Below are 14,006 nucleotides of genomic sequence, written 5' to 3' on the forward strand. Positions count from 1 at the left end.
CATTGCCTCCAGTGGAAAGTATCCAGTTTTCACCAGTGTAAGTGAAAGAAGGAGTCGGCACAACATGCTTTGAAAATACCATGTAACACTGTAGGAAAAGCCTTGAATTAACTTTTGAAGAACACAACATCAAGTCACTAAGTTGCAATTTTTGCCAAAGCTTTGTGGTTAAATCCCATTTTATATTTACACGCACTATGGAATAACTAATATAGATGTCTTCCTGACACTAAAGCTTGGATTTATTGGAAAAGACAAACATGTGGTTGAAAGCTGAGCTAGACTGTAGCTTTTAAAAATAAAATAGATAAAAAGATAGTTGTAGAATAAGCTGCCCCAGTTTACAAAACAGACAACAGAGCTCTAGTCAGTGGGGAACAGTTGGTGCAGAAGTAAATTAGTGTACCAGGCATTTTAGGGCTGATTCTGTTTCTAACTGAAACAGTAGTAAAATTTCAGTGAATTAAATAAGATTTTTCTATTTCTCAATCTCTCAATATTTCATTAATAATAGAAATACTTTAGTATTTCACTTAATATGCTTAAGTCCAACAATAAGAAAAATAAGAAACAGAAAGACCAATAAAGGGCGCTCATTTAAGCTTAATGGTATAAATTACCTAGCATGCAATCTGCACCTTTTGCAACATTAAAAAAATATTTTTCTAGAAAACTAAACCATTCTGTACTGAAGTTTATTTTACAAAACACTCTTTTCCCCAAATGCAGTGAAAGGTAGACTGACCTAATAGGAATTCCATGAAATTATTCAGGAGTTTGTCAAATTAATTACTGTTTCTGAGCCTTTAAAATCAATACATTAAAATGTTGATTAACTTGCAGTACACAGAATTAAAGCCTCTAAACCAAAGGCTATATGTTTTTCTTGGTTACTGTAGCACGTACAATGTCTAGTTAACTCTAGGAACTGCCGTTACTATTTACTGTCTTTGGATTTAACAGTGCTTGGTTTTAACGACTGTTTAGGGGATTTGGTTTCCATACATTGCAAATGTTACGCCTGAAACAGCGACGTTTTACAGGCATTGTGCAGTTTAAACGTAGCTCTAGTTTGGGGTTCTTTTGTTTAGTTTTATGTTTCATACTTCATCCAAGAAAGTATCTTTAGAGGTTTACTTTATACTTTGACCAGTAATGTTTTCTTCTACTGGTGTTTTATTCTCATATATATAAGGATATTCTTGCAGCAAACAAAATTGTAATTATTTCCATATAGCACATTCCAGGAACAAAAATAATCTCTACTGTGCTTTTCTTGTCTCATAAAATGAAGAAAAAGGACAAGGATTAAGGCCTGACCCGCCTCTGTTGAGGTCGGAGTTCCCTGTCTACTGTACTGGTCCCACACCGAGCAGCCTGGCTGGAAAAAATCACAGGTCAGGGATGTTTAAAAGGGCCTGAGGTATTATTATTCAGCCTAATCTTAGACTGTCCTTTGCTGATAAATCAATTATTTTGACATGCAGGGAATATCCACTACAGAAGTAGTCTGTATATTGATATATGATTGCTTTCTCCCATTAGTGTGTTCCATGGAGTGCATGTGAATTGTGAACACGGAATCTGTTTACTCAAAAGATTCATATGGTCAAGATTTCTGTCTGTTTACTTGTTTAAATAAATGTTTTCAATTTAACACAACAATTTGTAATGAATACTGTGAAACGAAGTTAAAAGAATGACTTCTTGAAATAGAAATCATAATAAAAATGCTTTTCTTCCCTCCAAAATATTTATTTTAACATGTGGTCACATTTTCCTACGTTTTCACATTAATTGAAATCTCATTGTTGTAGAAAAATAAATATTTTTTTCCCTTTGTCTAGTTTCCCAGCTTTTACGCAAATTAAAGACTACAGCCACGGTCATAATTTGTAGTTTTGAAAACAGGAAAATCATGTAAATCTGTGATATCTTTAAAAAGTTTCATGCCAGGCAGTGCTCTCATGTGGTCTCTGTTTTCTAATTTACCTTTTCACTGCAGTGCAAGGCAACGGTTTGTGTGGTAATCCCCTAATTTCTGAGTTTTATAAAATGTTGTAAATTTCATTCCCCTATTTATTACAAAGTAATTTTAAGTTGATGTTCAGAAGGAGTTTCTAAGGCTCCGGAATATCCACTGAAGCTCCAAATGCCACGAAGAGTCTACAGACAACAGGTCCCTTTCTATTTATTTGGAAATTACCAGAACAACTCATTTATTTTAAAGGAGTGCTGCCTGGCTTCTGGTGTCGCTGCGCATAACCCCCAATGTTCTTTCCCTTCAGATTCATAGAAACAGTTTGAAAGAAACGGACTATAAATACCCAGCCACTTTCAAGAAACTTTTCTTGGCAGCAGGAGTTAAAAAATCAAGCACTGTATCAAGTAAAACGCGAAGCACGCTGCAAAGCTTATCTGCTTTCTCTTGAAGAAAGCATTGCAACCTCAGCCACCAGCCCGGAGCCGAATCACCCAGCACCGCAGTGTGCAGAACAACTCCAGAGACTTAAGAATTGTATTTTAATATGTATATTTTTTCCTCAATTAAAACTCACCAGTGCCCTTCTTCTGCTTCTCCAGGAAGTCGTACCCGTCAGCACCTGCTGAGGGCTGCGTTGATCAAACCGGCAGGTAAAAAAAAAAATAAAAAAAAAAAAAAATCCTGTAGAATAAAGCCAGACCAGCTGGCTTTGAAGAGAAACCCCCCAGTTTGGGTTGTCTTTGCCTCACTCACCCTCTGCTCTGCAGCCCGGGGCTTTTTCTCCTTTGGTTGCTGACCTGTGGGGCTGCGTGATGCGGGGGCACAAGTGTCTGGCAGGCCAAGGTACACCTGCTTCTGTCACTCCCGAGTAAATTTAGCTGTAAAAGGTATCACTGACAAGCAGACCTTTGTCAGCGCTGGCAAGCGAACACAGTGCTGCCGTCCCCCCTTTTCCAAGAATGCTGCGAGTTCAAATGGAAAATATCAAATTGGTCGTCTTATCCAGGAATCGCTTCTTCGAGGAGAGGGAAGGTGAAATTGCTTGCACGTGGCAAAAAACTTTCCTCCTTTACATAGATGTTAAAATTACAGTGTTCCAAGAATAATCTCTGAACAAGACGGGGTTTTGTTCTGTTAATTGTGGCTGGAAGGAAACTTTTTTTTTTTTTTTTTTTTTTAATGGAAATACAGCACACACATATTTCAATTCAGGTTATTAAACTGTGTTAAGTATTAAAGTTGATTGCCTTTCTTTTCACTAACTCATTGTGCTTTTTTATCCAAAGAAATATTAGAAGACTAAAACCTCTCAAATAGGAGGTATTAATCTCATTCCCAAAATTAGAAAGCATGCAGTGTTGAGAGACTGGATGTCAAAATTACATGTTCGTAGCACTTATGCGGTGGGAATCTAGGAACCAACCACTTTTAAAATGGGAGCTAAAGTAAATGGAGACTCCTCTGAGAGAAGCAATCAAAACTTGGTCTTCTTGTCCTTACTGGATTAAGGTAAGGGTATTTATCATTTATATCTGCCCCTTCCTTTTTGTTTTTTCCTTCCTGGAAGTGGCTTCTGGTGATTTAAACAGAAAGAGGTAATTTGCATCAGTATGTCTTCTTGCAGAGTTTAAAGGAAGTCACCAACAGGATTGATAGCGGCATACCTAGATACTCAATTTTCTACTAGAAAACTATGTTATAAACTCAAACAACTTTAAGGAAAAAATTCAAAAGTGTGTATTTTACTACAGTCTGCTGTTAATAGGAGCAAAATGTTCCCTCTAGAAAAGCGATGAGAAGAAGTGTGGGTCAGGAGCTCTTTGTAAAATAAACAAGGTTCCTATTTACTTACTTGTATAAACAACCACTCACCAAGCTGTATGTCTCTGCAGGGGCACCCTTTCAGATAAAAACATGGACCTGATTGGCATCATCCTGTATCCATGGAAACATTTTAAGTACCTCTCTCTCAATATGTACTTCTCTTATTCAGGGTTTAAAAGCTGAGTACCAAATAAGTAAGTGTTTTTATTTAATAATTATACAGGAGGTACTTTGCGGAAGGTTGGTTCTTGGGGGTTTGTATCTGTCATAATAGAGACCTTATGTTTTCCACATATTTGATAAAACAATGTGTTGTATTTCAAGCCTCCTATCTGCTCACACTCTTAGATTAAAAACAACATTCAAAAAGTCCTAATGAATTAAAATTCTGAAATTTTTGGTGATCCATTACTGTCTGAAAAACAATTATCCTATTTCATGTAATCATCAGACTTAGGCACTGCTCTAATTACATTAAAGTAGTCTGTTTTTCCATTTCTCTGAAAAGAAATAGGAAAAAAAATACAAAGAAGTCAGGTTATTTTGGAAACAGCCATACATACCTATGTCACTGTGTAGCAGGTCACAGAAGTGAAGAACTTAACAGTTGTCTTGAAACTGAAGCAGAAGACTGAAAATAAAGGAACTGCTTTAGCAAAGAACTAAGTGAAATGCAAAATAACAATTTTCTTATGATGATGCATCTGTCCCACTGCTTAGTTAAAATATCAAAGCAAAGAACAAACAGAAATAAGGGATTTTCTGCATTCATGTTTCCATGCAGAGAAAGAAGCATGGGCATGAACTGCATTTATTTTCAAAACCATCATTCTGAAGAAGATCCTTTGCAGATCAAATGTACTTATTTCAAAGTTGCCTTGGCTCAAGTTTATAACCCTTTTGGAATTCCACCTATTGACTGGTACAACTGATACACACTTTTAATGCAGTTTGATTTGCAAAGTACGAAAATGAGCAATTTGTATCAATTTGTTAACATTCTGTTTTTTTTTTTTTTTTTTTTTTTTTAATCCTGTCTTAATTTTGTTGATAGAAAACATTTTCTCCACCTGGGCCAGGTTGTAACACTAAAATGCCTCGATAATTACAGCTGCTATCAGCAAAACACATTTCTGTCTAGAAAGACCTGGTAGTTCTCACTGAAATCCAACTGGTTTAGAGTCTTGATTTGCTAAGTTTGTATCTCTACATATTATTTTCATTTACTGCTGTTTCTGTTTTTTATTTCCAACCTTGTCTCAACAGCCCAGTCCCTGCTGAGTGCAGATGGCACAAATGATCTCTCTACTGATCAACCTGGAACAGCCTTTGTAGAAACTCCGTAACACTTTTTCCATCTAATGAAAGTCATCACCTTTTTGCATGTTAGATTCTCCTCATCAAGCTTATACTTTTGTTTGTGCATATGCATTTAAAAATGTGTAAAGATTTTATTTCAGAAATTTGATGGTGGTGTGGGCCAGCTGAACCTGCCTTCTCATGGCACGAGGTTGGACTAGACCTTTGAAGGTCCTTTCCAACCTATGCTATTCTACAATTCTATTATTGTCTAATTTGATTCTATGATTCGACAGTTCTCTGGCTTGCTGTGAAAGTTTTGGTGGGTGATCTTCCTGTGGGCTGGCCCATTCCTCCTGCCCATTGCCACGTGAGACCTCGGATCATGATTGCTCCCAAGAACTTCAACTTCGAGCCAACTAAACATATCAGAGAGGTGAAACTTGCAAGCCTCCGGGCAAGGATGCAGCACACGTGACAGTTTTGTGCATTTCCCTTCCATCACATGCCTGTCCTTACTACAAGGTTAAGGTTGTTGGATACTAAGTGGGGAAGTAGAAAAAGAGACCGGCGCTCAGCCCTCTGTGTGTTCAGCCTGACCTGCACAAGGAAGCTCTGACCTTTTTCACCATCCAGAGCAAATAAAATTTCAGTTATGTACTTGAGTGGCAGGACTGTTTGGCTTGAAACCGAGGAAATGAGATTTGCCCTGTTGCCACTACATAACAGGCAAAAATCTGATTCTCCCTAGCCACAGATCTCAGGGAAAGAAAGGGATGAGGAAAATTGGTAGTGGTATCACTTGGGCACATAAATCTTCATCTAAGTAATATGTTCTCAGCTTTATGGTTTTTAGCTTTTTTATCCAAGATGTCTTTTTTTTTTTTCCTTCCTAGCATTTGTTAAAGAATCACTTCCAAAATGCTAGAAAGTCAGCCTGAGCATATTGCAGATAAAATCTGTCTCCCTTCTCTATCACGTAAAATAGAGATACAACAGTTGGCCTATATTCAGTTTTTCAGGTGCTAAAAAGCTATGACAAAACTGCACAGATCGTATGATAATGGGCATATTATACAACTCTAGATCATCATATGCCCAACTTATTATTACTATTTTAGTTTTCCACAGACCACTTTTATAGCACCATCATCTTACATGTACTTCACAAACACAAAGGCTCTCTGCATGCTTTTTGAATTCATAGATCGATACAAATAAGTGAAGAAAAAAATGGGAAAACGTTTGAGAATACAGCAAAAGTGTAGGGAGTATTGCTGCAAAAAGAAAAGTGAGCTGAGTTCTCTGAAGGCTTTTAAAGATCATCAGCAGAGTAAAATGTAGACAAGGAATTCTCCAAGGAGCAACTCCTGTTATATTGGAGCCATCAGGGCAAAAACAGGCCCTAAATTCTGACCCTTTCATGCTGGAAACATAGGCAGCTGAAAAGGACTGAAGATGAAACCTGACTGACTAAAAAACAGCTGCTGTACACAGCAAAGATGGCCCAAACTTGGGGTTGGGAAGGGGTGGGAAAGCTGAAAATACAGAATCTGCTTCCACTGGTAGAAGCAGACAGTTGCCAGGAGGGAAGTACACAATAGCAATGTGATAGAGAGTGAAACCTCTGGTTTGTAATGTACATAAATACATGTATACAGCACTAAACATATGTACGTGAGATTGCACGTGGCCTTCCCTATATTGTTGTGCAGAGTCCGAACACAGAAAGAATGTAAACATACGCTTGGCAAGAGATGGGATGGGGGGAAATATTATGTAGGCTTTCCTAATACAGGAGAGGAGCTGGGATTTTGTTTCTGAAGAGAAAGTAAATGGTGAGTCATATAGACAGTAGAACTGCAGTAGGAAAAAGGTGAATTTAGCCCCACAATTCTAAACAGTTTTGAGGAAAGGGTGTAGAGTTGAGGTATAACAGAAAAGGTAAGGTGTCTGTCCATTTAAATGGCAGTTAGCAGTGGTGAGAAGCCTCATTTTGAAGTAGAAGAACTTTATTTAGGAAACAAATTGTATTATGAAAGTTCAGAAATCTGTAGGTCCATAAGTTATGAAAGAGAATTGAGTAAATCCAGAGCAAGGCAGGAGGTAGAGAAGGAGACAGAAGGAAGAGATGGTGTTTCAGTGGGAATAATTCTGTTTGTGGCACTGGCTGCTTGTAACCAGAGGGAGATGCAAGTTGTGTTGCAGAAATAGTCAAATTTTCATAAATGTAGTTGAAGGCAGGGAAAATAATAGAATAGCAGGTTGGAATGGACATCAAGGTTCATCTGGACCAACCTTCCTTGGCAAAAGCGTGTCTTTTCAGAATGGGGGAAAGAGAAAACTTTGGAATGTGCTTCTCTACTTTTCCATTTTATATATCCTAAAATAAAAGCAACTTTTCAAAAAGAAAAATTAAAACCAGTGAAGAGGAAGGGAAGAGAGGTGAATGAGAAAGAAGAAACTGACCTTGCAGTGAGTTACTGGTGAATAGATCTATAGCATGAGTGTATAGATCTATAGTGTGAGCAGCTGCAGTCTGTGGGAACTCAGGTACGTGTATTCTGTTAATTTAAATGTGCTCCAGGATTCTGAGAGAGGAGAACTTCCCCAGGAATGTTTACTGCAGAACAGTTACACTGATTATAAGTTACTTTAAAGTAATAAATTAATAGTGACCTTCTCTGCCAAAGTATGATTTATTGCAGACTGATCTGCTTTTTTGTATAACTGTTTTACATACTAATTGCCAGTATAGTTGCCCAGGAATTGAAATATAAATATGAAGGGGAGTGATTCATAGACAGTATCTGAAAGCAAAACCGAAAACCTCAAAATGTTACAAGCTTTTAGAACCAAAACATTTTAGTGCAAATCAGCAATATGGTGTATTGTCAAATTAATTATTTGAAAAGGAGTATTTATAATAAACATTGGAAAGGATCAGTGGAATAAAGGGTTTCACTAAATGTTCCCAGTTTTATGTAAAAATGATTCAACTGCTCTTGCAAAGCTTTTTTCATATTTTGCTATTGTCTCCCAAACTCCTGCAAGCTCCAGTTTCATGAATAAGTTCAATAGATAAGAGATTTATTTTGCATTTGCCCTGGTGTCTACAAAATATGCTTACTAACAAACACGTAAATGGGCCTCTTTTTTTAAAGCCTTTTTACTATGTGAATAGTTGATTTTGAACTTATTATTTTGGGTGGATCTGGTACCACAACCACACACAAGGTTGCCTAGTGTTTCTCGTTGAGATTTGTCATTGTTTGTGAGTTGCCAGATTTCAACCATTAAGCTTTAAAGTTATCCTTCTGAGTAAGTGCTTTTTTCCTGGATTTTCTAGAGTGATTCAGCAGTTACTTGAAATGAACAGAAAGAGTGGTATTCTAGATTACATATGTTAGAAAAACTAAACAAGAATCAAATGTGGAAAGTTGTTTCAGTGGGAATCTCTAACACCTATGGATTTTGGAATAATAGAAGAGGTTCACGGACAGTCTTAGGAATATACCTGGTGCCTGACCAGATGGCCTATCTGCCAAAGGGAAGTTCACCAGGCAAATACCAGGTCGTGAGTACTTGTCTGAAGCTTCAATTCGGAATCTGGCACCAAAGAGAGAGAAGAGATTAAAAGATATTGTCATGCCTGTATACATAGAGCCAACTAATTCTGGCATATGTGGTATTTTAAGCACTGGACATTATACTATCTCAGAATCTGAGGGCTCGCTGAGGTGCACACTAAATTATGCATGGTTTGCCTCATATTGGGACAGATGTGTCAACTCCTTACCTGCTCAGTCTCGATTTCTAGTGCAAAAGGATGAATATCTAGGTTGTTCTTTCTCTCTTCACTCCATTTTCCTGCTCCTTGGAATGATACAGGGAAAAAACCTCACCTTGACGTCCTCTCTTTGTCCCACTCTACCAGCTCCTAGCATGGAAGCAAGCATCACCTAGCCTTCCAACTAGCAGACAGAAAAACTTCCGGTAGAATTCATACATTCTGGAGAATTGAGTTTTGCAGTAGCCACTTGCATGTACAAAAATGTGATTCTAATCCTCTGTTCTTTTTTGGCATTAATGTACCATATTCATTGAGACTGAAACAAAACTGCTGCCTCTAAGAGCCACTGATTTGGACAATTATCCAAAATCAGATTATAATAAATAGCAGTCTTAGGAATTTTGATTAACCTCTAAATAAATGTTACTTTGGAAAAACCCCGTCAAAGGCATTAATGATAAGTTGTGAAGTAGTAGTAATTGCAGGCATGGCATTATAGATAACGTAGTTAATTGATACCACGCTCTCAAACATGTATAGCACATCAGCTGCCATGAAGCTGGAGTGATTATAATAGTATTTACAACAGTTGAAATACATCAGATAAGATGTGAAAAATGGAAACTTAGGGTGCTTACTATGATCATCTCACTTACTGATTTAAGGACTTGAGTTCTGGCAAATATTTCTTGGTCATTAATGCTTCCACCTTTCTGATAAGGCAAATATACACTCAGCCGCTCTAATTAAACTTTAAGAGGGTGTCATGTGGTCCAGGATGAAGACTGTAATTAGTCCACAGAGTCTGCACAGGGTGAAGTGATCAGTCAGGTCCAAGGGCCACCTGAAGAGCACAGTCAGGAGCAGCAGGAGGCAGAGATGAGGCTGCAGCATGGCTGCTTATTCCATCCAGGGGACAGGGCAAAGATGAGACTGATGACCAAGGAGGGACACAGCCAGGAGACAGCTACCCACAGTGAAAGTCTGGTGTCCATCCAGAGACTACTACTCTTCAAACATAGCTTCAGCTAGTTAAGGCCCTAGGCTGAGCTTAAATGGAGGTGGAGGCTTGGGTGTGGGGGATGCCCAGGTGGAGGCTTATCAGGGCCATCACAGTCTGTTAGGGCAATCAGAGCCTTGGCAGCTTCTTCCTTTCTCTTTCCCTTATCAATGCTTGCAGTCATAGGTTCACCTACCTAGGTCACCTTGCCTCATGATGGTCCTAAGGAACAGTGGGTTTTGGATGGACTCAGGTTGAGATTACAAACGGAAGTGGAAAACGTTCTCATTTTGCAGGTGTGTTTGTAGAAATGCAGTACACACTACACATGCAGACTCTAGGGAAAAATGCCCTGGCTTTGGTTTTTGGGGGTGGAGGAAAGACACAGATTTGATAAGAAATCTGCAGTTCATCCTGTTTCAAACATGGCTGCAACCCTCATCAACAAGATAGGAGAAAATAAGTTGTGTGTTGATGATGTGGCTGCAGTGCTGCATTGAGCCAGAGGGAGGGTATTTTTTCAACAAAATGAAGGTGTTGACAGAATAGAAAAGCAGGGAACCATGGAGGACAGCCAGCACCAGTCATCTCCCAGCACATGAGTTTGGGTGAAAGGGTTAATGTTTTGATCATAGCATAGATCAAACAACAGTTGCATGAGGAAAAAAAAAAAAAAAAAAAGAAGAAAAATGGTGGGTATGTGTGTTTCTAACTTTAGCAGTGGTGGAAAGAGGGTGTCACCTCGCAGGACAGAACATCAAAAAGTGACTCTTCACATGGGAAGCTTCTGTAGCTGCAGCTGTTCATCCTGTGTGTGGAGAGCAGTGTAACTCTGTCGTCACAGAAATCCAGGTATTTAATGACCTGGATAAAAGGTGTAATCTGCCGCTTGTCTGACAGGTTTCTAGACTTCAGTGACGACAGTAGATAGCTATGCCTGACGTGGACCTTCTGTTCCTGGTCATCTTACCCCTCAGCATCCTAGGAGACACAACAGTGACAATTTCTGTATCTCGGCCAGGCCAATCACTTGACACAACTCCTTGAATAGGGAAATGATGGGCAGTGGTGTGAGAGGAAAAATATCAAGTACAAATTCAATCTGCTGAAGTATGGCTTGGACATAGTCCCTTCTGGCAGAAATGAATTAGGGAGGATAGAGTGACGGATTTGACCCACTTGGTCCAGCACATGCAAACCTAGAGCTTCCAAAGTCATGTAAGCATAGTTATGAGATCTTCAGGGCACCATTCTCTAACCCTTAAATCTCAGGTTATGAAAAACAATAGGACATCCTTTTCAGGAAATAAACAACTTCAGCTTAGCTTCCTCCTCTAAACCTTCTGGGCAAAAGCTGCTTAAGAAAGGTAGTCAGAATATAAAAAATAAAATAAAAATGAGTCTGAAACCTCAGGCTAGAGAATATGCTTTGTAAACACTGTTTTACTGAGGAAGAATTTGCAGGTTAATCAATTATTTTGTTGGCTGTTTCTGCCAATGTAAGACAGCTTACTTATACTGTAGGTCCATGAAATCAATTTATGACCCTCTAGGTAGGGATAGCTCTTGTCCATTTTTGAATGAAAACTAATAGTCTTGAAAATTCCACCATTCTGGAAAGGGAAAAATACCACTATTTAGCCCATAAATATAGTCAAAATAGTGTGAAATGAGCCCAATTCCTGTGCTTTCTATAAATGGCCTCAAATGAGTTTTAACTAACTGTATATAAAAACAGTTAATATTTTCAACCTTTTTTTTTTTTTTTTTTAAGTAACATGACGGATTTATTCAGGTAAAAGTTATTTTGTTTATGATCCCACCCGCCCTGCCCCAGATAACAGAAAAGCCAAAGTTTCCATAAGGAAGCAGAATGGTTCTGTGAACGCTGATGTGTTCTTGCCACTTTTTGTCAATTACATGGATTTATTTTCGGGTATTAAAGCCAGCATGAAGGACTACTTCACAGTGAATAAAGTATTCAGTCTTAAACACTAAGAACAATTTTTTTAAGCTGAAGTTTTCCTTTTGAGAGTTGTCCAAGGTTTCATTCCCTGACTTCTTCCTCAAGCTACGGCTCCATAAATCAGGCCAGCAGCATACCTGTTTACACAGCTGTGCCAGGGGAACGGTGCAGGAACTGCACCTTGCCAAGGGAAGGATTGCACCCTGGCAGGAATCTACTCCCTCTCTCATTCCTAACTTCTCCCTCAAGGTCAAGGAGTCATAATTTGTGTCCTAGGAGCAAAAAATGGGGCGACTGGTTGATCAGCTGTAATTTTTATAGCTGACTGAGAAGTAGACCTCAAGGGAAAATGGCTTTTCTTTTTTCTCATAATTTTTTGTTTTTGTGAGGACAAGGAGACAGCCTCTCATCTCTTTGGGAACACTTGAATATACGATTACTAATAGGAAACATTATGCAGAATCCCAGCTATACTTTCCCAGTCATTTTCCATGCACCAGTCCTCAGCCAACACAAATGGCATCACTCCCACTGAACAGACACTAATTTACACCAGCTGAGGTGCTGGATCTTTTGTTACTTTTATATTCATACACTATAGTCTGGGAAATGTCAATAAAGCACGCAAGTTTTGAAATGGGTAAGATACATGAGCGTAACAGAACTATTTTACGTGAGGACTTATGACTCACTTATGAATGGCATTCTATGATATGCTTTCTTTATGACCCTATCTTATGCTGCAGCTCACTGCATCTCACTGCAGCTGCAGTTTTCTGTAGCAAAAGATTTAGATTTCAGGCAATGCTGCAAGTAAATAATAAAAAAAACACTGAAGTCTTTACCAAAATTACACGATGGTGTATCATACAGCATTGTATGGTATGTAATCTTATATTGCATCCTATTGATCTTATGCCAGACTTAATTTTTCATTTTTAAGTGAACTGCAGACTGCAATATTAGTACCAAGAGTTGTCAGCACAATAAACAGAAAGTTTGGGGAGTAGATATGGGGGAGCTGAAATTTATCAAATTTGGCAAGAATATAAAGATGGTCTGGGAAGCAGAGATTAGGATAACAAGCAGCTGAGAAATACTTAGCATCACTGACCGTTTAAATAATGGCTATCAAGATTTCTGGTTTAATTAACAATTAAAATCAAGGGGGAGTTCATGCCTATTAGAGCCATTGTGTTAGGCCGTCCGCAAACTTAGGCACGTATCTCTGCATAACTCTATTTTCAGTTAACATCTGGAAGATTTTCTTCACTACTAAAGGCAAAAAACTCCCTATTTTAGTTTTAAAAATGACAGTCTGCATCCTACAGTGTGCATCTGCAGCAGTGGGTGGATTCTCTGGCAAATTTAGTTGCCACAGAATCACACAAGGCCCTGACTATTACCAAATGGTGTGTGATAAATAAACACAGATACTTATTTTACTAAATTGTTCTCTTCATTTAGTATCAAAATGCACTAGAAGTGGCCTTTTGAAAAGTGTAGGTCATGGAGCAACAATTGCTATTGGAGTTCCTGTATTGCTTCATTGTTTATTTAACTTGACAGCAAGCTAGCTACAGATTCTCCATTTAGATCATTTATTTTTATGGTCAAAATGTTTGTACAGTAGCAAAAAGTTTTAGCAAATCTCTTCAATGGGGTAGAACCACATTCTGCAGCTGCTCTGGCTTTCTTGTAGAGTACAATGATTCAGGAACCTGGTGAACTGTCGAATCAGCAATGCTTTTCCTGTTGTGCCAGCATACTGTATCAGCAATAAGGAAACCCTGGCAAACTCATTTTGGTATGATTTTTTTGGTGTTTCACATAGCCCCAAGGACAGAAAGAGATGTACGCTCTGATTTATCTTGAATAAAAGAGCATGCAGATATGAAGGTTGAATTCAAAAGCCTCCTGAAACAACAAATACAAAGCTATTAATGTGCTGGTGGTATTCTTCTTTGTGTTACACAGAAGTGCATCAGTGAATGTAAGAAGTTAGCTGGTAATATGAGCATTTCACATTCATGGAGACGTGAAACTATGAGACTTTATCTCAATCTTTGGTAGCTGTCTTCACCTTAAGGGTTATGAAGGCCTCAGATATTTTTTCATGTGAATGCACAACATCTTTCCG

The 14,006-nt window shown here is 38.4% G+C and overlaps 1 protein-coding gene and 1 long non-coding RNA gene across 18 annotated transcripts in view; one reads left to right on the forward strand and one right to left on the reverse strand.

Annotated features, from left to right (window-relative positions):
- Nucleotides 1–2,778, reverse strand: part of MEF2C (myocyte enhancer factor 2C) — a 140,377-nt gene extending 137,599 nt beyond the window's left edge. For 3 of the 15 annotated variants that reach the window (XM_065046521.1, XM_065046517.1, XM_065046511.1), the window contains exon 1: nt 2,559–2,719. The gene's annotated coding sequence lies outside the window, so the exon portion shown is untranslated. Of the gene's footprint in view, nt 1–2,558 lie in introns of all 15 variants that reach the window. The other 12 variants (XM_065046502.1, XM_065046504.1, XM_065046503.1 and 9 more) reach the window with 7 other exon arrangements.
- A 148-nt stretch (nt 2,779–2,926) lies between these two features.
- Nucleotides 2,927–14,006, forward strand: part of LOC110360560 (uncharacterized) — a 48,205-nt gene continuing 37,125 nt past the window's right edge. For all 3 annotated transcript variants that reach the window (XR_010469076.1, XR_010469074.1, XR_010469075.1), the window contains exons 1-2: nt 2,927–3,493; nt 3,877–4,002. This is a non-coding gene — a long non-coding RNA (uncharacterized LOC110360560). The remainder of the gene's footprint in view (nt 3,494–3,876; nt 4,003–14,006) is intronic.

The sequence above is a fragment of the Columba livia genome, chromosome Z (genome assembly GCF_036013475.1).
Source record: "Columba livia isolate bColLiv1 breed racing homer chromosome Z, bColLiv1.pat.W.v2, whole genome shotgun sequence".
NCBI classification, from domain to species: domain Eukaryota; kingdom Metazoa; phylum Chordata; class Aves; order Columbiformes; family Columbidae; genus Columba; species Columba livia.